The sequence below is a fragment of the Urocitellus parryii genome, chromosome 1, assembly GCF_045843805.1.
Source record: "Urocitellus parryii isolate mUroPar1 chromosome 1, mUroPar1.hap1, whole genome shotgun sequence".
In the NCBI taxonomy this organism is placed as follows: Eukaryota; Metazoa; Chordata; class Mammalia; order Rodentia; family Sciuridae; genus Urocitellus; species Urocitellus parryii.
In genome coordinates, this window is record NC_135531.1 from 240,718,619 (window position 1) to 240,743,000 (window position 24,382).

The window sequence follows — 24,382 nt, forward strand, 5'->3', positions numbered from 1 at the left end:
ACTCATTCCAGATCTAACTTATCTTCTCCCCCAACCATGACACCCTTAAATTCATTCTTATATAACTGACAACAAATCTTCCTAAGGTACCATTTTTTATTATTCTGAAAATAAACAATCTCACATTTATCGATAGCTATGCTGTTCAATGCTTATACAAGGCTATTGAGCTATTGAAATGCAGCTATTGAAGAACTGAAGTTCTTAAAATTTAAATTAAAACACTAAAGTAGTCTAAAATTTTATGTTTAATATATGATAAAATTACAGTATTTGGATACTCTGAATTAGAGAAACTACATTGTTAAAAATTAACTTCACCTGTTTCTTTGCACATTTTTAATGTGGCCACTGGAAATTTTTAAATTATACACATGACTTACATTGCATCTATATTAGGCAACAGTTGTCTATAATATTCAGTTCAAACTGACTGAATTTTGAGGTAACAAAACTGTGATCCACCTTACAACTTTCCAACCTTTTTTTCCTGTTTACTTGCTCCAATTACAGTCACACATATCCTGTATGTCACTGAGCACATGATATTAATGTTCTGCCTTTGTGCCTTAACTCATACCACAAAGCCATTCATTCTCTTTTTATCTTCTTCTAAACTTTCTTCATTCCAAAGGCTTAAGTCTAATCTTCCTGCAATAATCTTTTATTCAACTTGTACTGAACTTGCCTTTCCTGAATTCAAACTACACTTCAAATCAATACCACAATTCATCACTTATTTCTTCCCTAATTCTTTGCTGAATGCTAATTTTCTCATACAAGCAAACTGTGCATTCCTTGAGGATAGGAACTCTTAATATTTTGTCTGAATCTTTTAAAAACCTATCACTGGGATATGGTAAGTAGTCTTGCAAATTTGGTATTCTAATTAACCACAAAGGAAATTTTATGTATAAATAACTCTAATATTTTGTATGGTATGGAAATAACTCTCATAGGCTGGCCTTGGTATTAAAAATAAGGTTGCAAATTTTATTTGTCAAAATGCAAGTACTCCTTGAATTAATTCTACAACATGTCAAATATTATCCAGAACCAACTCCAGGACTGAAGGTCAGAAAAGGGGTTCTCTCCTACTTTCCCCCATTGGAAATCAATGATTGGAAACCAGTGAAGAGCCCTGGAGAGCCTGCCAGTCACCATCATTGAATTAGGCATCCTCAACACACCCATCCCTGCCCTTTCCCTCAAGCTCCTCTGCAGATCAAGGATGTCTGCCAAAGCCAGAAATTAGATGCTTATTCTGTCATAAAAACCCACTCTTTTTTAAAAAATTTTTTAGTTGTAAACAGATACAACTCCTTCATTTTTTTAATTTATTTGTTTTTATGTGGTGCTGAGGATCAAACCCAATGCCTCACACATGCTAGGCAAGCACTCTACCACTAAGCTACAACCGCAGCCCCACCAAAACCCACTTCTGAAAGAAGCTTCAGGGCCTACCCTTTCTTAACTGTAACCTGCCTGGGGTTGTCTTACCTGCTCAGCTCTATCTTGATTTCTTACTCATAGTTTAAGTAGGAAGTCTCAAATGTTAACCTTCTACCCCTTTCTAAAAAACTTTTGAAAATGTACTGAAACCTGATTTTTCCCCTTTCTTTTCACTGTTTCCCAAAATTTGCAAAGTGGTCATTTGGGAAAACAGCAATTTTTTTTTTTTGGGGGGGGGGTGGATGGAGGTGGGGTGTTAGGGATTAAACTCAGGGGCACTTTGACCACTGAGCCACACCCCCAGCCCTATTTTATATTTTATTTAGAGACAGAGTCTCACTGAGTTACTTAGCACCAGCATTGCTGCTGCTGGCTTTGAAGTCACTATCCTCCTCCCTCCGCCTCCCCAGTCACTGAAATTACAGGCGTATGCCATCACACCTGGCTGGAAACAGCATTTTTGATTACAATGTTCTTTGCCAAGCCACAGAGCAAATTCCTGACCTACAATGATCATTAATTCTAACTCAAGGCTGTGAGTGTGATGGTCTCAGTGTACCTCTTAGGCCAAGGCTGACCGCAGGATGCCCAGATGGGAAATACCTGCATGAAATTTCATGTGTCTTTAAAACAAGGGGATCTGGGTCATTTGATTAGAGTCCAAGAAGTAAGGACATTTCACAGCTCTTAAAGACAAGAATTATAGAAAAGATACCTTGTTTCAGTGACTAGACAACAATGTTGATCTCAATTTATTGATATAACCCTCTTATATGTCACAGGATGGGTGGTATGGAATACTGTGGTACCTGTGACACAATATCACTCCTCTTGAGGTATCTGTCATTTTCTGTCTTATACCATTGGCATGGATTGACACTTTATGGATTCCAAGGTTTTAGTGCTAAGTGAGGTTGAGTAAGGAAATCTTCTGATCTCTTTCCTCTTGCTCAGTATCCAAAGAAAGTTAAATATGCCTTTCTGCAGGGCTCATATTTACCAAGTAAACATCAGTATAGCCATATGATTATCAATACATTGAAATGCTTTTCAAACTGATTAATAAAGAGTTAGTGCCAACTGCCAGGCAATTCAGTCACCCTGGTTCCAAGAAGCCTCAAAGTGGACATGGCTGAAGAAATCATGTGGCATCTGCTAGCTGGCCGGATACAACTGTCTATTCTTGATCCCATCTCTGTGTACTCAAAGTAGACCCAGATTCTTTGGGGGGAAGTGGCACCCCTGGCAGTGGTACATGGTGTACCAGAAGGCCTGGGCATGTGCTCATCTTTCCAAGGCTGAGACTGCCTGCTGCAGGCCAGCATGCACAGAGTTGTTGTCAAGGCAATAACTTGAATATTTTGAAGATCACTCTGGCTCTTATATATGCCCTTTTATTTTGCATAACACAAAGACCAGGACCAGATCATACGCACTGTGGTGGAGCTATTGAAAGGATCACATAGACCAAAACTGTATGAAAACTTTAGAAGGAGTGCCACATCTGGAGGGCCTCTGGTCTATACTTCCTTCTCCCCTTGGCAGTACAGGTTCTTATCCAAACTTGTGGAATGTTTCTCTTTTAATGCTCTGTCTAGTCATAAAAGGACTATTATAATCCAGCTATTATGTTAGGAGCTGGTCCCTGGAGTTTACATGGTGTTATGGAAGCACATAGTAGGCTTACTTGTCATAAGCTAAGAATCAGAGAAAACTTCCCAGAACAAGTGAGTGTTTTACATAGAGAAACTCTTTACTACTGGAGCATAACAGGTAACTCCAACATTCTGACAGTGACGCTGGAGATATTTCTTTTGGGGAGGAGAAATAAAGAGATGGAGTAGGTCACCAAGGATCTGTGAGCCACCATAAGAGAATTTGAGCAGAAATATGACACAACCAGATTTTAATTCTATTCTATCAGTATCACTTTGAAGCATGTCCAGTGGATCAGAGGAAACACATCTGGCTCTCCAAACTCCTCCCTGTATGTTTTCTTTACCTTCATATGAATTTGACTTGCAAAGGATTTGACTTGCTTTGCTTTGTCTCATTTTAACTCTACCTTATTACATCATCCCATAAATTACTTTTAAATAGCTACTCATTTACATATTTTTGTCACACCTGATAACTGGCCAATCTGTTTCCCATTTTGGGGACTTAGCAAAATGATCTTAAAATTTTTTGAGCTATGAATGGGCCACATTGGGTCAAGAGGCCTTGAGATTTAATTGTCTGTTTGGATCATGGTTTCCAAGGTTATGGGAGTGCAACAGGCAATGATGGCTTATTTCTCAGGTTATCAATCAATATTCATGCTCATAACAGTGATTCAAATAGCAGCTATAAGATAGAGACATTAATAAAGTGGGAAGTTTTTAAAAAAATAAGATTGTTTCTATTAGGTGAAATGTGTGTGTAAGTATGCAGAAATATTCTAGAGGAATGCATACTCGAAATGTCAACAATGGTTATTGTTGGGTGGTGGTGGAAATATGCATGACTCACTTCTTATCTTGAGTCATTTCTATTTCCTATTGTTTTACATGAGAATAGATAGCTGTTTTGTAACAAAAATAAATGTGATTTTTTTTATATAGGGTGATTACATGTAATAAGCTGTATTTTTTATTATGGGTAATTACCCAAATAACTTTGGGTACCTTTTTTTTCTTTCCTATATGTACTTGATTGCCACTGAGTTGCTGGCAAGTGGTAAATATGTCAAATAAAAGAAGACTGAAATGCTTGTCTTTTTCCCCTCAAGATAGTCCCTCCAAATCAGATTTCTTAGGAAAAAAACATTAATACTTCACTTGATTTTGATATATGACATTCCAGGTATGGTGGCTGATGACTGTAATTCCAGTGGCTCAGTAGACTGAAACAGGAAGATGGCAAATTCAAGGCCAGCCTCAGCAATTTAGTGAGGCCCTATACAACTTTTATGTCTCAAAATACAAAATAAAAATAATTTTTAAAGTGTCTGGAATGTTGCTCAATGGTTAAGCATCCCTGGGTTCAAGACAATTTGATTATACGACATGCCATATTATTCCCCTTATAATTAAAACTAAAACATACATAATACATTTACAACATAAGATTAATACTGACACTTGCATTGTAATATTAAAGAACATAAGCCTTGGTATACAATAACAGTACAAAATCTATTTGTAGATTTTTAATAATTTGCATGTTATGTCAACTCATCTTCAATATTACAAATATATATTATACGGATACAATTTTGAGAATTTCAGTTTAGCAAAAAATATTTAAAATTACCACTAAGACATACTCAAGTAAGTAAACAAACTGACTTGTTCTATAAGTTTGTTAAGTTCGTTTACAAATTCTGTAATGTTAGCAGGTCCCACAGGGAACTGGGAAAATAAGAAGATCTCTGTAATAATTATGGCACTAAGATCTTCTGATTCCCTAGACTTATTTGTAGGTGTGTATACACAACAATAGTACATAAGTAGCATAATATATTTTTATAGTATGCATATACTTCCCTCTGATAAATATTAGATTTCCAAATATTTGGTATTTCTTTTGGGGAGGAGAAATAACATCAAATGAGTGTTGAAACGATATGCTTTTCCACTCATGAGACAGTTTCAAGTTCTTTTCAGAGTGTCTTTTATTTTGTTCTGCTACTGGGTATTTGAAGACCTTCTACTATTCATAATAATACTTTTTCTTCTTCCCTATTGAAAATAAAGAAAGAGGCAAGCAAAGAGAAAATTGTTAATATTATGTTTCTGATATTCAGCTACTGTGCTCAGAAACTCTAGATTGAAACTCTTCAAATCCTAAGTTAAAACATAAAAATTGACTAAACCCACAATACTAATGGTAATTTTATTTAAATGTATATAGATACATACAGATATCCATGTACATGTATATGTAATTTCTGCCTGTGTTTAGGAAAAAAAAGAGTCACTGAGAGAAAAAAATGAAAGGCAGGACAGCTATGTTTGGTATGTATTTTTAAGATTCAGAATGGGGGGGCTGGAGTTGTGGCTCAGTGGTGGAGCACTTGCCTAGCATGCATGAGGCACCGAGTTCAATCCCTAGCATCACATAAAAATAAACAGATAAAATAAAGGTATTGTGTCCATCTACATCTAAAAGAATTTTTAAAAATTCAGAATGGATGGAGTAGAAAATAATTTGCAACTAATAAGAGATTTATGGTAAATGATAACATCAAAGTTTTTCTTCAAGTTTTGGGTTTTGACTTTGATAATTATGACAAGGTAGAGACGGCTATTTCTGTACACAGATCTTCTTCTATAGTATATTGAGGTAAAAACTCATCTAAAGGGATGGGGACTAAGACCCCAGAGATGGCAACAGAGAAGTAAGTGGTGGCTGGGTATCAGCATTTTATTTTTCTTTTTCTTTTTTTTTAGATCATATGGTAGTTTTATTTTTTCATTTTTTGAGGAACCTCCACACTGCTTTCCATATGACTATACTGTTATCTCTTTTCTTTTTTATTTATTTTTATTATTAGTCGTTCAAAACATTACATAGCTTTTTCTGATTATGGTGTCAAGAAATGATCTGCAACTTTCATTTAATCCACTGGTCCTCACAGAAACATCTAATGACTGTATTTGTTGTTATTTCCAAGACAAAATTTACTGCATATAACAAGTAATATATTTAATTTTTCTTTACAAGTTTGTGGAAAGAGTAAAGGAAGGAAAAAATATGAAGAGGAGGAAAAATGTTTATGAAAAAAGGAACTATGTGAAGTAAGTTCAAAAATAACTTTGAATTATTTAAATTTAAAGTCGAATGTGTGTTCTTTCTGATTTTCCAATGTTTTCTTTCTATTTATAACAGTTCATTTGTGGAAACACTAGGTTAATCACACTGAGCAAACATTTCAGCATCAGTACTATTGAAAGACTTGCAAAAAAGCATTTAGGATCAAATAGTCAATATGTGTGAAAGCATTTTGAAAATTAAAATTATTTTTAAGTTGTGGGGTGTTAGAAGTAATAGTGCAGGACCCAGATATTTACTATTTCTTCAACAATGATCTAAATAATGAGGCATTTCAGATCACAGAAGGAGTTATTACAAACACATTTAAGAGTACAATTAGCATATAATTCTTGTCTCCTCTTGCCTTTCCAGTTTCTTCTTGGCTTAGGTTTTTACCAGAATGATTTGGTAACAAGAGGTGTGGAGGAGATATGATGGTGTGGTATAGGAAAAGAATTTGACTATATGCACTAGACTTTTTAAAGAAGTTTCTTAAAGTTCTGTTTTTAATGCTTAAGAAATGTAATTATTTTAATGCATTCTTCTCTATGAAGTAAATTTATATTCAGACTTCCCACAAAATATCAAAAGATAGGTTACCAAATTACTTACAGTTCTAAAAATAAAATCAAGCAAACCTGTTCAAAGCCAAATGCACAATGAGATAAACAGTGGGGATGTAAATATTCAAGATAACAAAGTATGCAATAAACTGATTTTATGAACTAAAGTGCATTAGGAAGGATAGAACAATGAGTTCATCTTAGAGTCATTTGTGGAAAGCTAAAGTAAACTAGAAAATATCCAGGGAAATTTAAGAATTGAAGGAAATGACTGGCCGATATGTGTGTGCTCCAGAGGATAACCTTTGTACTGGATAGCAGAGAACTCTTCACCTAATCAGCAGAGGCTGGGCTTGGTGGTTTAGTAAGCATGTTCAGATGGAGCACAAGGAAAGGAAATACAATGTCCCTTCCCTGAGTTTTTACTCTCAGGTTCCAGCCATTAATTCCCTGAGAAAGGAAGAAACTCAAATCCTAAGGATCCATATACTTCAAAGTTTTAGCATGTACTGTATTTTACATCTGGGGATTTAGTAAGCAACTCTTCTGTGTAAGGTAAGTGGTGGGGAAAAAAAGAGTTTTTATTAAATAACTTCCTTCTGTGATCTAATGTGATTCATTATTTAGGTAATAATTGTAGGCATAGTAAATATATTTGGGCACTGTACTATTATTTTGAACCTCACAATTTTAAAAAATAAATACTCAAGGCCCAGTGAAACATTGCTAGATAGAGGCCTATATTCCTGTGCATTGAAAAGTAACTGTAAATATATCTACTATGACTTATTCTAGAAATATATTCTGTTTTTGATATCTTGGCTACTTGTAGCTTATTATCATGTTTGATTCCCTGTAGTTTATATAGTTTAGCAAACTTGCACTATATTTGAGAAAACAACTCACAAATGTTAAAGGTAACTCTGAAATCTTTTAACAATCATAGATATACTTTGCTTTCTGAGAGTTAGTCAGTCTTTCCTAAGAATTTCTAAGGTTGAATAACTAAAAGATTGATTTATATTAGTTAATGATTTAAAGGGAACACAAAAATAAGATTGTGCAATATGAAGTTAAGGATCTCTTACAACCAAACAAATTCTAGCCTGTTCCTTGTAACTCACATTTTATTAGCCACCTAACATCCTGTGATTGAGTCACTTTGACATAAAAGAGATGCAGGTGACAAATGCTGCAAAACTCATTATGATACAGTAAACTACAGCCAAAAACCAATTTCAAATTTACAACAGCTGATTTCAAGTTATGAGGTGCAGCAGTGGCAAGCACACAACGCTGATCTGTGTAACAACAATTGGTAACATCAGTGCTAGTTCAAGTAAAAGAGATGACTGAGTCCAGAAAGGCTAAGAGTTGTACTGACACTGCTGCTATTGATTCTTATCAAAATTGGCTGATGTGCCATTGAAGATCATATTTCAAAAGAATATTTAATGACATGGTGAAATACTTGTATGTGATTAAAGAACCATTTATAAAACAACATTTAGTAATATTTGTAAAAATAATATATACCTACATGCACAGAGGACTAGAAAGTTATACTCTAAAATGTCAATAGTTATAGGGAAGTGGGGTTTTTGGTTTCCTTTTACTCTTTCACGTTTTCCCACAAACTTTTCTTCATAATGTATTACTTCTATAACAGAGAAAGTCATTCAAAACAATAAACAAGTTTCACCTGAAAGTATAAATATTAAGAATATTTTTTAAAAAATGAATTATAGCATAGTTACCTTATCACTATTACAAAGCTATGCCATGAGCACAATATTCCAAAGTAGGAAGGATGAAGCAAAATAGAACAAAATTTTGCATAAAAGAACAATATTTTGTTCATCATGATTGAATGAAAAGGGGATGTTTATCCAATAACAATGTCAGGAAACTTGGTGAACTATTTGGGGGCAAGGGATCAGTTTGAGTTCCTAAAAAACAAAAAATTCAAGATTATTAAAAACTTAAACTTTAATGATAAAATGTTATAAAAATTAGAGGAAATATAAATGAACACAAATCTGATCTTTGGTTTAAAGTGAATTCTAATCGTATAAACAAAGAAAATATTCATAAATTCAGTAAAATTTTTGGCATTGTGTATTTATTGATAGAAGCAGTATTGAGAGAAGGAACATTATTCACTGTGACTAGGGTCTTAAAGGGTAATTGGTAAAATTCTATTGTTGATCATGTAATACTAGGAATTTAATCAAAAGAAATACAATAGACACTTGACATTTATAAATCATGTATCTTCTAGCTTCTGGTACTCTCCAAATCTGTTTTCAAATTGTGTTATAAGGTCCCCTGAGGTTTTTCAGAGGTTCCCAAGGTGTGCTTCAAAGGTAGGGAGAATGTTACTCCCAACCCTGTCTCCTGGAGCAATTCAATTTTTATCTAATCTGTATGTTAGACCTGCAAAGGAAATTTTTTTTCTTGTTGTAACTCACATTTTATTAGCTACCTAACATCCTGTGATTGAGTCACTTTGACATAAAAGAGATGCAGGTGGCAAATGCTGCAATGAAAATATCAAAATGTGAATACCACCATACTTAGTATATGATTTCTTCACTAAAATGCAAGTGTTACTTTTCAAAAACTACTGGAGAAATGAGGAATGATAGTGTTACATTCACACACACTGGCCTCACAGTAGTGATTCAAATTCCTGCTCAGGAAACATATAAATCATTCTATAATTACCTTGGATGTAAAATCTGAGAATTTCCAGGGCTTGTTGCAATAAAGAATAAAAGATTTGTGTTCTGTGATGATCAACAGAGTTCCTTAATATATGTCAGCCTGTCATAACAGGAACTGACTTCCACTCAGATGTTTCAACCAAAGAGATTTTATTGTACAGACTATTTACAGAAGTTATATTAGATTTAGGGTTAGTGTTGGGGAAAAGGAAACAAGGGTCATAGAGTACTCAGGCACTTGCAAGAGTAAGAAGCTGTTAGGCTTGGCCCGAGGGTCTAGGGGTAGGAAATCACATTGGCAGAGCCCAGTGGAAGCTGGGAATTTGGGGAAGGGAGATATAAAGAAGGTATAAATCTAGTCCATTTCTTACTAGGAGGGGGTTCTGCCTTTGTGGGAGCTTTAGAATTTCAAAGCCTTGCAGAACCCCTCCAGAAGCAGGAAAAGAGATGAGAAGCAATACCCCCAATACTCCTTTTCTGTACTTTAATCTACGTGGTATCTCATTGGTGTCACCCATCAGTGAATACCAGCTGGTAAGAGAGCCCAGAGGAAATAGTTAATGAAAGTTTGTCTTTAGAAGCACAGAGTCCAGCAGAGAGAGGTAAGTGGACCAGACACAGAGCAAGTGGGAGAATCATCAGCATACTTAAAAATAGAAGAGTATTTGGAACTCCAATGCCTAAGAACAGAGAAAAGCTTAACCATTCTGCAATTAAGTAAATAATGGTGCTCAAAAGACCAATCAAGGAACATAGAAGAGAGCAACCAGCTTCATCTGGAGGAGTGGATTTGGGAAAGTTGTTCTCAAATTGACACCTGAGATGCTTTGTTGTCCCACAAGCAAACTTTCTTATAGTTTGTTTACTATAAAAACAGTACACATTCACTAGGGGAAACAGACTCACAAAACAAAAAACTAGCTCGGTTCAGTGGCATATGCCTGGTATCCCAGCAGCTTGGGAGGCTGAGGTAGGAGGATCACAAGTTCAAAGCTAGCCTCAGCAAAAGTGAGATGCTAAGCAATTCAGCGATATCCTGTCCCTAAATAAAATACAAAATAGGGCTGGAAATGTGGTTCAGTGGTCAAGTGCCCCTGAGTTCAATCCCTCTAACCCCCCAAAAAGCCTAAATAGTATATATATACGATTCCATCCTTCCTCCCAGACCACTGCAAACATATTAATGTGTTTCTATCTTTCCAGATCTTTTTCCATGCAAATATATACATATGATTAATTTGTATTGGGATACATATTCTTTTGTATACTATAATTTCCACTTAAATCATAAATACTATTTCACACAATAGATACCATTTTGCAACATTTTAAACTTGTAAAACCTTGTCCAAATGTCTGTTTATATCTGATTATAACAACTACGTAAATATTCACAGACATTTAGTTTGGTTTCTCTTGTGGCTGTTACCAAATACATATGACAAACTTTGCTGTAGGTTACTTTTTTCACATACTACTTTTCTCATGGTGATTTCAAGCCACTACTGGTTTTTCTACAACTCTCAAACTAATAGCTTGTACATTTTTAGATTTTTTTTAGAAGCATGTGTGTGAAAGAAAAATAATGGAGGCAAATGCAGCCTTCAAAGTTTGAAGTACTTACAATCTGACCTTTTACAGAAAATGTTTGCAAACCTCCGTTATAGAGTATTTCTTTATTAGAAATTCCCAGAAATGTAATTTTGTAGTCAAAGGGTGTGAACATTTTGAGGCTTTTTAACTACATTCTGCCAAACTACCCTCAGAATGTTTGAGCTGATTCCCGTACTTCTTCTCAGAAATTCATGAGCTTGGTCATTTGCCACCCATTCTGCCCCAAGGGTTGCTGGCTCAATAGCTATGAGCATTATTTTATTCTCAGCCAAGTTGACGGTGCATCGCTTTAAGTTTTCAATTTCCTTAAAAATGTTTCATCATTATTCATATTTTTCTTTCACAATTTAACTGATTTGCGTATTTGTTCATTTTTCTTGGAATAGGATGTTTTTATTTTGCTTATAAGACATCTTTGTTTAATAAAAGATGCTATTTCCTTATTGTTCACATATATTACATATTTTGATAATTTTTATTTGTCTTTTAATTTTATTCTATGGATATTTTAGACGAAAGAAATTAAAGTTCAGTAGTCAACTCTGTCACTTTACCTTTGGAATTTCAATATTTGCTCCATACTTACTTTGAGATTAAAGCAATTCACTCATATATTCTCCTTGCCCTTTTAAGACTTTTTAAATCTTTCAATCCTGCCCAAATTTAGTACCTAAAAAACAGTTTTAAAGGGATAAGTAGGTAATATTATGTGAATCCTGGAGTCAAATTGCTGGGTTCAGATTTAGCTTTAACGTATACCACATATTTTAGTAAATTACTTAACCTCTCTAAGTCTCAGTTTTCTTGTTTATAAAATGGAGATAACAACAATACCTACCATAGGACTGATGCAAAAATTAACAGCTATAAAACATGTCAAGCACTTAGCACAGTGTCATTAGTACTTACTGTAGCAGCAAGAGAATGCTTTAAAGTGAAAGCAATAACATGTATAAATGTGCAAAGGTATGGAATCAATTTGTGGGTTTAGGAAACTAGATGAGTTATGGTAAAATAGGGCATGAAATGTGAGGGGCAGGATGGACAGATGAGAGGAGAAAATGGGCCTTGAATGCCATGTCCACAGAAGCTTTTTGTTTGTTTGTTTGTTTGGTTGGTTGGTTGGTTGGTTTTTGAGATGGGGATTCTTACTTAAGTGGTGCATTCTGGCCTGGAACTTACTATCCTCCTGTGTCAGCCTGCTGATTAGCTGAGATTACAGCAATGTGTCACTGTGCCTGGGAAGAAGTTTGATACAAGCAGAGATGGGGAGGAGGGCAATGAAAGCTTTTAAACAAGCAAGAAACTGCATTGAGATGTGTGGTATAAAATGATCACTGCAGTAGCCAGGGGAGAAATGGACTAGATTTATGTCTCTCCTCCGCTCTCTCCTGCCCAAATCCTACTCCCTAGAGGTAAATTCTTTCCACTTCTAACTACTTCTTCAGGTACTTATCTCTTTACTTCTAAATATGGTGCTTAAACTATTTCTTGATTTTTGCCATCAGGGATATAATTAATAAACAGTAGCAGCAGGGATGGAGCTAAGGATCCCTAAGAGATGCATCTGAGAAAGTAAAATCAACTGAATCTGCTAGTGAGTGAAAGTGTTATGGGCCAGACAAATAAAAATTATCAAAACAGACTCCATTTTGCCCTGTGATTCCATGTCATGTAAGAAATGCTTCTCCAAGAGAAAGCCCACCTCTGTAACCATCAACAGTTGCTTAACATAGCATGTTTGCCAACACAAAATGGCAATTCTTTTACAATGTAAAAGTGTCCTCTCTTTGATTCCATTTTTTTTGGACATTGTACCCTGTCAGAGATTGATTGCCTAGATGTTAGTAACCATTCTTTAACTTGTATACAACTAGGGATGTTTTGGCCCACTCCCTTTTCTGGTTTTAGATATGATGACGTTTGTTTATGGTTTTGAATCATAGCAACAGACACTTATGCTTTAATATGGTTTTGGACTATAAAAGATGTACTCAAATCTCAGGAGGGGGTGGAAGGGTGTAGACTTGCAGCCTACCCCTTGGCCTGCTGGCTGGTGGATCCAGACCACCAGCTGGTGAATCAAGATTCCATCTCCTGCTTTAAGATTGATTCAGTGATTTATTGCAATCTCACCTTTACAAAAGTTGGGGAGTGGATGGATGAGAGAGAAGCTGTTTCACAGACTACAGGAGCAGAGAAATGAGTTGAGAGATGTATAAGTTTTAAGCACCATTTTCTGGAGTATGTCAGCATTGCCCCAGGCTCTTGTCTGGTTGTTCCTGACTGTTCTGAGGACCAAGTGGTGACAACTTAGTGAGGTAGTCTTGAGTGGCTGGGAAAATGTAGAAAAGAAACCATGCTAGCTACAACTTTAAAACAGAGCTTCCCCAATTTTTGCTATGGACTGAGTTACAGGTATATGGAGGCTGATCTTCTTAGCCCTCTAGGTGGAAGGGCCTAGGCACCTCCTGCAAGAGCAACCTCTTCTAATGACCCATTTGGGACTTTGCAATATTATCCTTTCCTAGTTGTCTCATGAAGTATAAGCACTGCTTTAGGAAGCTCAATGCACTCAGAAACATCAGCCTCTGTGAGGCCCCTTATACTCAAGAGTGTTATATTGTCCTTTTAAAATTTCTCTCCCTCTGCCACCCATTCCTATTCCAACCTACCATTCAAAAAAGCCTTCCTTAAGGTACACTAACTACCACAGTTTACAGGATTGAAGGTGAGTTCTCTGCCCATGATACTTTTGGCGTAGGTGGCCCTGGGCCCAAACCTCAAGAGGCATGCGCCCACAACAGACTGCTATGGCTTCAAGAACATCCAGATCATCCTGACATTGCTATTAGAAGAATGAGATCCGAATACCACCGGCAGGAAGTCCATCTTCCCAGCTGCTAACCCATCTGTCAAACCCATCATCCCCCCAAGAGAATGAATGAATGAAAGGGGAAGATTTTTAAAGTGAATTTGTGGGCGGTTACAAGGAAACAACAAAAACGGCCAACGAGGTGACCCCGGGAGTCCTTTTCTTCCTGGCCCTCCGATTCGAATCATCACGCTCCACTTGTGTGACGTGGTGGACGCCTGGCTCTGGCAGGCATGGGTGCCCTAGCCCTCGGCAGAAGCCCGCAGGCGTCACCGCGCCTTTCCACGCCACAGTTCCAGGGGAAACGAGGGGGCGGCGACCTGGCGGATGCTGAGCACTGCAATCCGAGGCCAAGCTAGGCAGCGCGTCGGCCTGGCTTCACCCTCTCTTCCCGTGACCTCCGCCGTCCTCCCCGCCCCTCGTCCTCCAGCTGAGCCTGCGGCCCGACGCCTGGCGCCCCTCTCCCAGCCTCCGACACCCGGGCCACCTCCTCCTCCCCCGGATCATTTCCCTCCTCCTCCTTTTCTCCTCCCCCGCCTCTTCCGTTTCTCAAGAGAAAGGCTGTAGCCTCCTTCTCGGCTCCTCATCCCCGGCTTAGGTAATACGTTTTCCTCTTTACGCCAGCCACCGGCTCCCCCGCCACCATCTCCCTCCTCCTCGGATCTGGGGCTGGGGCTGGCTGAGCGGCGCGCGTTCCATCGCCTCTCCGGAGGGTAGGTGAGTCAATCTGGGCCGGGAGGACTCCTTGCCTATGCGCCCCGGCCTGTGAGGTCCTCTGTCCCTGCAGCGAGGCTGCCCCCGGCCTGGCGCTGCCCACCCAGCAACGCCGCTGCAGCCAGCAGAGCAGAGGAGCTCGCGGGTCTCGCGGAGGGCGCCCTGGGTTCTGCTGTGTCGACCCGAAAGTAATCAGACGGGAAGGCAGAGCAGCCAGCAACTTTATTATTATTTTTAATCCAATCATTAGCATTTCTAGGTCGAATAAGCTGATTTAGCCGATTTGACAGTCGTGGAGAGCAGTAGCCCAGGTTCAACAGGTAGATGGCATAACTGTCATGCGCCCCTTGGTCGCAGCGTGTACATTTGAGAGATGCTTCTAAGTGCTGATAGCTGTTGGCTGCCTCTTGTGACCTACTTGATGAGTGTAAAGTAAACATGATGGAACTATATTTAGAAAAAAATCTTTACCTCCTTGCTTTACATTTTCTCTGCATTTTGAGAGGCGGTTTTGTGAGACGCGCAGTTAGTTGGTATGGACAGAGCATAGGTGGAAAAAATTAAACCCGGTTTGGCCTAATCATGTAGAAGGTTAGACACAAAGCGTGAAAGAAAATCTCTACATTATTTAGTGCATCCACGAAAACAGATATAAACAATCACAGGTGTTTCTTGGAGACTTCCAGTTTTAAAGCTAGTTCTTAAGTGTTGAATAAAGAGATGTGTTCCCACTGGGTGGATGGTGTTTACTTGAAAAGCATAGTGGATTATGGCCTTGTGGACAGATCACTTAAATGCATACTATATGATGAATAAAACATATTTTGGCCCTTTCCCCTTAATTCCTGGGTTTGAAACCAAAGTAGATAAGAATTGGCTTTGCCCAGCCTGATAATAATATAAAAGGTGAAAATAATCCACTCAACTACTATTGACTAATGAATTAGCTAAGTGATCTCATTCTGAACTTTAAAAATATCCCTATGAGGAGAAAAATAAAGGCAATAGAAGAAACATTTTTCCCCCTACAAGTATTTTTTGTAGTCTAATTCAGAACATACTTTAAGTTTTTGAGAATTTTTTGCTACTTTTGAAGTTAACTCTTAGTCATATGGTTTACATAAGATGCATATAAGTTACACTTTACTTTTTGCACAGAATAAACTACCTCTTCAAGCTTTTGAACTAAACCACCACCTGCATATTACAGATTTAAATTATGACTATATTTGTTGTGACACTTTTTAAAAAATGTAATTTCTTACTGGGCGTAGAAGGCAGGTGAAACAAGTTATAAATGGCAATTTATCCTACAGGTATTTCCCTTTTTATTTCTATCTCTAAAAACAATTAGAAAATGTCTTATTCTATTTTGTGTTTTACAGACATTGCTTAAAAGATAATTATATAAAGTGATCAATAAAAACAAACATCTTCATTTTTAAAGGTGGGGATGGTGTATATGAGAACTTTTTCCAGATGTAAGTCCTTATTAATGTCCTTGTTAAAATACCTTGAATTTAATTAATGCAAATACCTTGAATTCATTATAAGTAATGAAGCTAATGGAACTCCTCTCTCCCTGTTGATATTCCTGTTTGGCTCAGAGTTTGGAAATAAATGCTTTGCTTCCCATCTCCCGCAATTAGTGTAGTGTTTCACAAATGTGTCTGATTTTTAAAATTACCTAGGACTAACTATGGGCAAGTGAGGGGGAGGGGTTTAAAAAGATTCCCAGATTGCAACTTGGTGCTTCCTGACTCAGAATTTCTAAGGGAGAGGGAATACTTAAACTAAGCAAAGATGATAAAATTTTAAGTTTTTTTTTTTTTTTTTTAAAGATAGATTTGGAAAACAGGTAAGAAATGACTGTTGCTGGAATGAAAACCTATTAAGATTCCTTTACATAAAATATTCTTAAATGAAAGATGATTCTATTAATATGATGATATCACTAATTTAGGAAACCTCAAACTTTTATATCCTTTTGTAGTCAAGCCTCTGGTGGTTGAGTTTGGTAAACATATTTTCATATAAGTTTAGTTTCCTTTACGTGGTATGCAGGGTTAATTCAAGTTCTGTCACGTTCTAAGAACATTGTATTAATGAATATTTAATGCAGATTACTGTGACTTGTAATCCACAGGAAAATAAAGTATTGTGCCTGATAATTTCTTCCATGTAGCAGATTTACTTGTCAGATTTACTTGTGCTCCTGATTAAATAAAAGGAAGGAAAGATGTAACTTTAAGTAACTTAATTGTAGTTTTTATTAAAATGACTTCCCAATCCATTAAAAAAAAACTTGATCATAAGAAAATAGTAGTTGTACATAAAAACAAATTGACAACATAGAGGATTAAACATATTTCCCTTTTTTCTTTCTCTTTGCCTTTCTTTATTTTTTATTTCCTTTTTCCCTTTTAGGGGAATGTAGTTATTAGCTTGTTTTAATCTTAATCAACTAAATATTTAAAATCTCCTAAATTATCCAAGTTTAAATTAATTTAAATATTTGCTAACTTTACCAACAGATATTTAAACGTGTACCTTTCTTAGGTGACAATGGTAAGTTTCCCTCAATGCAAATGAGAGCAACAATTAACACCAAAGGAGTTAAATTCAAGTGAACACAGGAAATTATTCTTTTGATATTGCTCAAGGAAAACAGATCAAAGTTAAAGTGATGCCCTAAGTTTTCATTATTAGTGTTTTTTAAGTGAAGATTTGATCTTCAAAATTCCAGAAAACCCCTCTAGTTAATTCCTCCCAGGAATTTGCAAGAATCTGTATAATCCCAGTTTTATCTGGGAATAATTAAAAGTCTGCATTTAAAATCTGTATTTGTAAGCCTTATGAATATCAAAGAGTGGGGGATATAAAAATAAGATTAAGAAAATTAAATATTAACCCGCTTATATATTTATTTAGGTTGCAGAATCAGCAAGAATGCGCAAGCAATTAGTATATTTATATATTACTGTGGCTTTAGTGAGCTATTCATATCTTTTTAGTACTTTGAACTTTTCCAATAAAAGGTTCTACAATTTTTTTAATCAGTTCATGTTCCTTTAAAAGCAAATATCACATTTAGTATTCTGTATTGCTCTAATCAACATTTTGTAAACATCTGTTAAAGATAAACATTTTCTTCCACAAAATGAAAAAGTAAATAGAATGCTAGGGGAGATGTGAAGCATATAAAGGATACATAATCTGTGATCTCTGCTTGGAACTTTAACATTCTGGGGATTTTTAGGTCCAGTTATTTATCATTGCAGATGTAAGTAATAATATCTTCTAGAAAGTTCTACAAAAAAATATTTGGACTCATGTTTTCTAATAGTTGTAATACTAAATTTGCATAATGAATAATCCTTTATAGATTAGTTTTGGTTTGACAAAATCCTTTTAAATATGTTTAATGAAATGAAAATCAGACAATTGATAGAACTCCCACTGTGTGTCATGGAAAGATGGAATGTGTACCTACTCTGAAGGCACTCACAGCAGTAGATTGTGCCATGGAGCCCCAATTGGTAACTTGGTGGGAGCATGAGACCCTCTCACTATGTTTATTAACTGCTTCATCCATACCCAAAGCACTATGTATAAACATACAGTATAAATATTAAAAACATTGTGATTATGGTGCAAAATCAGCATCAAGAGTAATAGCACCTTTCTTTCAAACTAATTTTCATACTCTAACCCCAACCTTTTTTTTCATTCAATTAACGTATATTTATTATGCTCATTATTTAGATAATGAATGTCAAATGCTTTTGAAAACATGCATTTCCTTTAACCTGTAATTTTTCTGTAAAATCTGTATTATATTAAATTTACCATTTTAACATTTTTTTTTTCTTGTGGTGCAGGGGATTGAACCCAGGGCCTTGCACATGCTATGCAAGTGCTCTACCACTGAGCCACATCCCCAGCCCTTAACCATTTACTAGTGCACAATTCAGCAGCACTAATTATATGCACATTGTTATGCAACCATCACCAGTGTCCATCTCTAAAACTTTTTCATCATTCCAAACTAAAACAGTATACTCATTAAACAACAGCTCTCCATTACCTTCTCTTCCCAGACAGGTAACTACTATTGTACTTTCTGTCTTTGTGAATGTGACTATTCTGAGTACCTCATATGTAACTGGAATCATTAAATATTTGTATTTTTGAGGCTGCTTTATTTTACTTAGCATGGTATCTTTTATAGGAAAAGTAGATATAAAAAACAGAGAAGTTTTTAAGTGGAACAGACCATTGAAATCATCCTATCCAACTGTTTTCTCTTTCTTTTTTATATTTGTAAAATCTAAAACAATCATTAAAAGTTGATAAAAATGGATGGTAAATTAATATTAAATAATAAACAATAATGTAATAAACAAATTAATTAATATATTTTATTAGTTTTTATGTATAACTGACCATTTTCTTATGGCCAAGTTTCATTTTTATGGGGGGGTGTTGGGGAGTCATTTTAGTAAAATTTATAAATAAGTTACTCAAGTTTGCAAGCTTTCATATGTTTAATCAGGAACACAGAAGAGGTGACAAATTTGTTATATAAAATTGTCAGGCACAGTACTATATTTTTCTGTGGATTACAAGTCACAGTATAACCTGCATTAACCATTCATTAATATGATGTTCTTAGAATGTGACAGAACTTGAATAAACATTTCATACAAGTTCCCCAAAGCCTAAGTCACATGGCTAAGGTTAAACACTCAGTAGGTGAAGGACAAAGCAGAGCCTAAGAACCAGCTCTCCTGCAGCCTAAGCAAGAGTTTTTTTTCCTTACCACACATTCCTCTGGCCTCTATAGACAATAAAAAGCAAATGTTAAATGAGTTGGTACATCCAGTAAATGTTGCAAGAGTTTAGAAGGAAAGATAAATTGACCTGGGAATCCCTTGAAGACCTAGAAAGTTACATTCAGAAAGAAACAGTCAAATTGACTCAAAGATTGATCAAAACTATAAATTATATTTTACTGGAAGAGGTTCTTTCTATAAGGAATACTTCTTGTCTTTTTTTTCCCCTCTCACTGCCTTGAGTTGTCTTTAAAAAGTCTTTTCTTTCCTATAGTTAACAAAGTTATCCTGAATCTACTTTTATTTTTCATATTCCATCCTATTTCAGATTTCATTTACAACACCATAGTTGTTCTAAAAACATCTGTTAGCATACAAAAGTTTAAGGATATAGTTGAAATACAGCAGATAGAAAAAAACCTAAATCAATAAAGGTTCTAGGCAGAAAGGAAAAAATGGATCACTATCAGTTTAAAACTATTTCTAAATGGAATACTTTTTGATAATTTTCAAATGAAGTCTGAAATGCCTGCTTTTCCCAAGTGTTTTGCTAATGTAGAAGAGTTATTATGTAGACCAACTTGTTCCCCTGCCACCCAGCATTTAATTTCTGTTACAAAAAGCAGGGTAAGTCAACTTAGCCTGAGGACAAGGTTGTCCTCATTGCAGTAGCCATCGGAGTCCCTGTTCTGCATCTAAGTAACCAGTGATGGACAGGGTAGACTCACTGTCATACCTGGTGTTTCCTTTAGTTGTCGTATAAAAATCAGCTGAGGGACTTTTTTCAACCCAGATTTATTGAAACAATGCCTACTGAAGAAAATGCAAAAATCTGTATTTTTAATGTGTCCCAATTACTTCTCGATCTCACTTATTTGGAAAATACTACTTTAGCACAAGCTCTCGTTTAGAAGCTACTAGAACAATATTTGAGAACATCAGTCATCTCTGTGTAGCTTATTGCTTTGAGCAGCATCAGTGAGCAAAAATGTTGACTAATGTAGTTCATTAGTAACCTCAACAAAGCTAGAGTGAGTTAAACTAACCACATTAGAAATGGTATGTGTCTTCTTTTGAAGGTTAAGGAGGAGAGAGTGAGAAATGTTAAGTAAATGTCTGTTCTAACAAACCAAACTCACTCTTTTACATGATTTAATTAACAAAAATTGATTTTGTCAAGGATAAATCACCTTTAGCTGAGACGGTATAATTTCAGAATCTGATTCAGCGCTCAAAAAATGCAGTTCTGTTGCTAGTCATCCAGATACAGTTGTGGATTTTTTTTTTTTAATGAATTTAGAATATACAGACTTTTATGTAACAAATATAGGCCCATGTGCCGAATAGCATTTGGGTAATGCTGATAAAATCCAAGTATAGTAAACATTATGACAAAAATTTTGTATTTACAAAGCTAAGAGAAAATGTTATCAGCTGGCATTTATTGAACACTTCTGAAATATGTGTTAAGAGTCCTAAGAAACCACACATTTGAATCTCTTGCTAGACAGAGAATAGCCACGTAAACCAGTGTATAGTGTTATGGAGAGCTGGGATAGAGATTTGGCCTGCTTCTGGTCTCCTGTGGTCCAGGAGCCCAGGATGGAGGGATCTGGAATGGCATTCCTGCAGGAGCCAACAATTTAACTGATTTTCATCCTTCTACACATACACTAAACATACACGTGTGCACACATATGCACACAAACACATGTGTTGAGTTAGAAATACATACTTGAAAGTATAGAATTTCTCAAAATATGCTTAATTAATTCACTCAAAGTCAGTGCACCCACTCAGATCCAGAACATTACCAGGGCCTGAAAGTCCCTTTACATCCCCCCACCAATAATCCCTCCTTATTTTCCAACGGTAACCACCATAGTGACATCTAACACCATGAACTAATTTCGCCTGTTTTTTAACTGTGAATAAATTAAACAGCACAGTGTATATCTTTCATATCTGAATTCTTTGAGAACAGTGTGCCTTTGTGAGATGCATCCATGTTGTTGCCTAATTGCAGTGGTTCATTAATTAATGCAGTGCTGTATGAATGTGTTTATGCTACAGTTTCATTTGTTATTTATGGTTACTTGGGTTATTATCAGTGCTAGATTATTAGAATAATGCTTCTAATAAGTACCCTTGAATGTATCTCTTGATACCCACTTGCATGAACTTCTATTGGGTATATGTGTCCAGAAGAAATTGCTGGCTCATCGGTTTACTTGCATTCAACAAATTACAAATGGTTTTCCAAAATGGTTATGCCAATTTCATGCCAGTACTGTGTAAGAGTTCCCATTGCTCTGTATATCACCAGACCTTAAAAATTTTAGACTTTTTAATTTTAATTATTCCATTGGTTAAGTGGGGGTATCCTATTGAAATTTTAAGTAGCATTTTCTTCATTACTAATAAAGTAGGCTGCCTGTTCATATGTTCTTTGCCTTTTTGGATACCCTCTTTCAGGCAGTGTCTATTTAAAGTTTCTTGCCCCTGAACTGATTCTGAGAGGGTGAGTGACCATTAAGTAGACAAAACAAGAGGAAAGTCCCATCAACCAGCAGGAACAACAAGTGCAAATATATAGTATCCTCAGAGCAGGAGAGTAAATGTGTAGAAAATGGGAAATCAGCTGTTAAAAGGTAAAACTTTATCAGCCCTAGGGTGCAATAATGGCAATTCCACCCACATTAAAGTAATACAACACCAAAAAAGTACAGGCGGTCGCATACTATAAGATTCACTGGCTTCTGAGAAACATTGGACAGTCAAGTACCTAAAAGTTAAACAAAGCTTGTACACTGGAAAGACAGTTTAGTTTCCAATGAACTCAAGAGTTGCATTGAATGCTTGTAGTCCACTTTCTCCTGGCCGAGGTAACCGGGTGGGTAGATGAGCAGTCACAGGGATATCGGAGGAGGTGACTGTTAGTAAGCTGTACAACAAATTGAGGCCTATGCTGTCTTTGGGGTCTACTTCTATTCCCTTCCCTTTTGCCATGATGGCCTCTAGTCTTTACTCCCTGAAGGTAAAGTATGGAACAAAGGAGAGATGGAATGAAATCTGCTTCCCCTACTTACTTGCGTGACTTTGTTAGGGTTAGGTGTACAAGGAAAATTTCTGGATCATAGCAATTCAAACTAAATAGAGCGCTAGTCACAACTTCACATGTGTCCATCTAGGAGACTCCTAGACAGCTGAGCCTCTTTGAGAGAGGTCAGGACAAGCACCTTCTTATAAGACACACATGTACTTTGTGGAAGCCAGGCCTTTTGCCCCAGCAGCCATGGCTGTCAGGCAGGGCCATGCATAATGCCTGCCGATTGCCATTGCTGAGAGAGGATGAGTGAAAGACTGAATGCGGATAGGAATGGGCAGTGGGGCAAAAGTGTAGGCTCTGTAGAAAGAAGTGTTGGATCATCTGCTGGAAGAAGGGAATGTCAACAAAATACTTTGATTCACTTGCCATTTGTTAGAGAGCAGTTCATTTTGTTGAGGGCCTTTATCTCTGTGTCACATTTTCTATCACTGTGGACAACAAAAAGGCACAGACAGTGCACAGACAGTGCCCTGGGAATCCTCACAAATTCCCCAGACAAAATATCCCCCTGACAGAAAAGTGTCTCCCCACAGATGGTCTACCATGAAGCTAGAGCAATCCCCCAGCCTCCAAGAGCCAGAGTTTTCACCCAGATGCCCAGAAGGCAAAGCAATCAGGTCTGGCCTACATAAGAACCTCATTCAGGGTTATTCAGAGAATTACAAGTAGTTCCCAGGCTTTTGATTTAATGGACTAGTACATTTTCAGAAAAGATTTCAGTGACCCATATAAACTTGCCAACCTCTTATTTTTTTCAAGTAAGGACATGTGACTATGGTTTTTGTGAGGTTGTGTTTAATTGTCATAGATGCCTTTGATTATTATCTACAATAGCTCATGAGATCTTCATTGCATCACTGCATGGTATTATCTTCATATTATGATGAAGAGAGGCTCAGAGAAACTAAGTAAATTTCCTGAAAAATCATCTCAAAGATAATTTCCATGTAAGGGCAGGTAGGGGCAGAACTAGGTCTTGAGTCAGGTCCACTTGAAACCTTTTTCCTTCCCACTGTGTTAATTATCACCTCTGAAATATGCATCAACTATTCAGATAAGATATATTCTCTCTCTCTTTTTTTCTCTATCCCCCATCCCCCTCCCTCTCTCCCTTCTTCCCTCCCCCTCTCCCTTCTTCCCTCCCCATCTCCCCTCACCATCTTTCTCCCTCTCTCCTTTTTTCCTCTTATGTTGCTAGGGATCCACCCCAGGGCCTGTGCATGGTAGACCAGCACTCTACCACTGAGTTACTCTCCTAGTCCCAGATATGATTTTTTTTTTTTTTTTGGCAGTACTGGGGATTGAACCCAGAATTCATGCATGCTGGGCAAGCATCTACCTATGACTGAGCTTTATTATTATTTTTTGAGGTTAAAGTCTCACTTAGTTGCCCAGTTGGCCTTGAACTTGTGATCCTCCTGCCTCAGCTTTCCAAGTAACTAACTGAGGTTAGAGGTGTACACCAAAGTGTCCAGCCCCAGATGTGACTTTTAAACCTCTGCTGTTCCAATGAGATGATAGAATGGCTACAAATTAAAGTTGAATTTTATCTTTGTAGAGATATTTTGATTTTTTTCTGAAATGCTTTAATTTTTTCAATATTTCTCCAACTACTTTTGTGACAAGAACACAAAAACTAGAGACCAACCCTGACATTATGACACAATTTAATATTAACATATAGATATACATTGAGT

At 36.5% G+C, this 24,382-nt stretch overlaps 1 protein-coding gene across 3 annotated transcripts in view; it reads left to right on the top strand.

Annotated features, from left to right (window-relative positions):
• The first annotated feature begins 7,278 nt into the window (after positions 1-7,278).
• The window catches only part of Inpp1 (inositol polyphosphate-1-phosphatase), a 33,713-nt gene continuing 16,609 nt past the window's right edge, over positions 7,279-24,382 (top strand). For 2 of the 3 annotated variants that reach the window (XM_026389036.2, XM_026389038.2), the window contains exon 1: positions 14,452-14,744. The gene's annotated coding sequence lies outside the window, so the exon portion shown is untranslated. Of the gene's footprint in view, positions 7,368-14,451; positions 14,745-24,382 lie in introns of those variants that run through there. The other variant, XM_026389037.2, reaches the window with a different exon arrangement.